Source organism: Gossypium hirsutum, chromosome D06, assembly GCF_007990345.1.
Source record: "Gossypium hirsutum isolate 1008001.06 chromosome D06, Gossypium_hirsutum_v2.1, whole genome shotgun sequence".
NCBI classification, from domain to species: Eukaryota; Viridiplantae; Streptophyta; class Magnoliopsida; order Malvales; family Malvaceae; genus Gossypium; species Gossypium hirsutum.
Genome location: NC_053442.1, coordinates 28,174,331 through 28,178,435, shown reverse-complemented (window position 1 = coordinate 28,178,435; position 4,105 = coordinate 28,174,331). Strand labels below are relative to the sequence as shown.

Below are 4,105 nucleotides of genomic sequence, written 5' to 3'. Positions count from 1 at the left end.
TCTAGTGACGAGCACGAGTTAGGGGTGTTACATGTATTTAGGAAGTCTTATGTTTGGGAAAATATTATATTTTGAGTAAGTTTGGTATTTGAATACCATTGGTATATGTATATGTGTGTGTGATAGTAATGTTCATGAAAATGGTATCTAGTTGAGTAGTTTGGCTTATATGATTGGTTACTTAAATGATGATTAGGTAATGTGCCAAGGAAGAGATGTGTAAAGGTAATATATGTGCTTAAGTTATGCTTTAAATGATTTTGATAATAATGATGCATATTTAAGAAGTTAAGTTTAATATTGTTTGAATGACTATTTGATATTAGGTTAGATGATAGTGAAAGTGTCATTAATGGTATTTGAACTTGTTGTGGTTCCTTGAAGGGATATTAGTATTAATGAATGTGATAGTTGGTTAATTTCGATTTATGAATTAAGGTGCTAGTTGTTGCATGCTCATTAGGAACTTATGTAAACTCGAAATTATATAGGATTTTTCTATATATTTTCATCACCTTTTGACTTAATAAATATGTTAATCTTGAGTAACTATTATTAAAATAAGTGAATTTTACGTAATTATTAATATTGGACATGAATTTGTAAGGCATGTGAAATTATGCTCAATTACATGATTTTTGTACATAATTTATATTGTTTTCAAGTTAAATATTAATATGTAAATTTTCACTATGTAGGAGGACCATGGAAGATGCGATTAACATAAATTATGCATGGACATGCACACATCCACTTCATTTGGATGACAAGACCATGCAAAATTGGGTCATAAAGATGTTAATTTGACCCAGTAAATGATGTGCTAAAAGATGGACATGTCTGATTAATTACTGGACTGAGAAACTGTCCAACAAGGAGGAATGAAAGCCCAATTTCAGCATAAGTAGATGGGTGGCCAAAAATAAGCTTTGGGGTCTTTAACTAAAGGTCCTTGCAGTTCGAAATATATCAGAAATTGATCCACCAACTTGGTCTTTGAAGTCGTCCACCTTATGGCTATTAATAGCATTGTTTTGAATTCAAAAATAGTCAACCAAGTCATCCCCTTTTCCACAATTTGTAGCTAGCCATGTATGAGAGAAAAGAGAAGGGTTTTGAATTCTATTTTTAGCAAACTCTACCCTTACCGTCACGAATAAATATCATACAAATCTCGCTTCTCAAATCATCCTTTAATTCAAAACACATCCTTCATCACTCATCTCTCATTCATTCTCTCATTCATCATTCTCTCTTCCATCTCCTTATTCTTTTCCCTTGCATAGCCATCCACCTCCCTTCCATTATTTAGCCAACAAAAGCTTTGTTAAGACCTTTCTTTGGCAAGCCACCTTAGGAAACCCTTAGCAAAAGAAGCACCAAGCAGAACGGAGGAACACATCAATCAGAAAATATCCAAAAGGCTATTGAACTGAATTAGAGTTTACTCTTTCCTTTTGTTTTTTAATTTACTTATCTTTTCTATGTGTTTATTGTTTTTGACATCAACGATGATATTTTAAATCCTATTTTTTAGGATGATTATGTTAATTCAATAAGATTTATTTGATTCATGTTTAACATGTTTGTGCCTCAGTGGATCATGTTTTCAATTAAAATCAAGATGTATTTCATTCATACGTGATTGGGTGCAGTCAGATTAGCTGAATGATCCTAACCAGACGACAGCTAGTAGACGCATAATTGAAAAGTGCAATGCTCAATTTAGATCACTGAACCCAACTAAATTAGAGGTTCATAGTATCTTTAGTTAGCTCTATTATCTTGCATAGTTTTTAGGTTTATGTGATTAAATTGTTGCAAACGTAAATGTCCCTATGACCTCACATAAATACTAAGAAGCCCTTAGTTTAATATGATCATTAAAATGCATATTTCACTAAGTAAAAGATTCTGAGAGGACTTAATTTGGTTTCCAAACTCATGAAAGATAGAGTTGCCATGAAATGTTTTCCGAACATTGTTAAGCATGATGAAAATGAATTGAGTTGATTAATATAATTATCTTAGCCTATTTTATGTTGATTGTTTTTTTTTCTAAATCCATTCATTCATACATTTGCAGTTAGATTTATTTGCATAGGGATCAATCTTTGCATCTAGTTAATTTCACTTAGTTTAATCATTCACCACTCAAAATATTGTGTTTTTACCACTAAATTCTTAACTTATAACTTTACAAATAATTGATTAACATACACAATCCTTATGGAGACAATAAATCATTTAACTTACTTACTACTTGAATAACTGTGTACACTTGCACAAATACCGTTAAAAGTTTTTGGTGCCATTGTTAGGGTCTATTGCCTTAATCATTCTTTGTGAAATTATTTTTTGCACTTTTGTTTTTATTTAATTTCTAACATTACTAATTTATTCTTTATTATTTATTTGTGATTTTATTTATGAGGTGTTTGTGAGCATATATTGAATCATCGAGCTAATTCCTATAGACCCTAAAATTGCATAGACATTTAGATAGAGAAGGCGTGAGAGATTTTCTCAAAGACAAGTCGGGATGGGCCTTGGAAATAAAAATGATGGACAAGGTAATAGAGTTAATCATGTGGACAACCCAATCCTTATTGTGGATTATAGGGATGGTGTCATAAGACAATACGATGTGCCACTCTTCAAGGAATTAAATTCGTGATTTTGAGGCTAGATATCGAGGCACCACTATTTGAATTGAAACCAGTGATGTTTCAAATGCTCCAAACGATGGGCTAGTTTAGTGGCATGTCCACGGAGGATCCACATCTTCACCTTCAGTTATTCATAGAGGTGAATGATTCATTTAAGTCTGATGGCGTGACTGAATATACATTAAGGTTGAAGTTGTTTTTGTACTCATTGTGAGGTCGAGCACAAGCATAACTGAATTCATTGCCACGAAGTTCAATATCTACTTGGAAAGAATTAGCAAAAATGTTTTTGGTAAAGTATTTTCCACCGAGCAAGAAGGCAAAGTTGTGAAATGAAATAACTAATTTTTAACAATTTGATGACGAGTCCTTATACGAGGTGTGGGAAAGATTGAAAGAATTGCTTCGTAAGTGTCCTCGTTATGGGATTCCTCATTGTATCCAATTGGAGACATTTTATAATGGTCTCAACGAACATACAAGATTAATGGTAGATGCTTATTGGAATGGTGTGATTTTGTCTAAGTCTTATAACGAGGCTTACGAGATCATCGAAAGGATCGCTAGCAATAATTACCAATGGCTGACAAATTGACCAATTTTTTAAAGACGAGTAGTTGGAGTGCATGAAGATGACACATTGACTTCACTAATGGTTTGAATAATTTTGCAGCTCAATCACCAAGTTAGTATGATTTGTTTCATGTGTATATTGTGGGAATGGTCATTCTTTTGAGAATTGCCAGTCAAACCCCGAGTCTCTTTGTTATGTAAGGAATCAGTATAAAAAAAAGAGTGAATCTATCATAGAGGAATCATTCAAACTCTTCCTGGAGTACGAAGGAAATGGATTGAACAATCAAATGCAGTATAGACCCAATCAATCCCAAGGGTTTAGTCAACAAGCTCCAAAACCACCTCAAGCTAAGTCGTCAAACAATTTGGAGGACTTGTTGATGGCGTACATGGAAAAAATGACCATTTGATCCAAAGTCATGCAACAACACTAAAAAATCTGGAGAACCAGATGGGTCAATCAGCTATTGAGCTTTGTAGTAGATCGCAAGGAGCCTTGTGGAGCGATATAGAAAGTTTGAGGAATTCTAGTAAGGAATTGCAAGGTAGTTGCATTACGAAGTGGTAAAACTTTGGAACCCAAAAAGGTTGTGGTTGAAGATGATCCTACTTAAAAGGAGGAAAGTCAACCAATAGTTGAAGTTCCTACACTGAAAAAATCAGATGCTAAAAAATCTGATGAGGTAAACCCTAAACTAGTAAATTCTAGTAAGCTAACACCTTCTTTTGCAAATTTACCTCTTTAGAAAAGTTGTCTGTATCAATCTAGAGTTTCATATCCTCAAAGACTTTAGCAGAAAAAGCATAAATAAGAGGTACAATTCAGTAAGTTCTTTAATGTTCTAAAGCAACTGCAGATC

General features: G+C 33.2%; 1 non-coding gene across 1 annotated transcript; it reads right to left on the bottom strand.

Moving 5' to 3' along the window:
• Window positions 1-2,991: 2,991 nt before the first annotated feature.
• LOC121218887 (small nucleolar RNA R71) lies at window positions 2,992-3,098 on the bottom strand. Its single transcript, XR_005915369.1, has one exon. It is a non-coding gene; the product is annotated as a small nucleolar RNA R71 (small nucleolar RNA).
• Window positions 3,099-4,105: the final 1,007 nt, after the last annotated feature.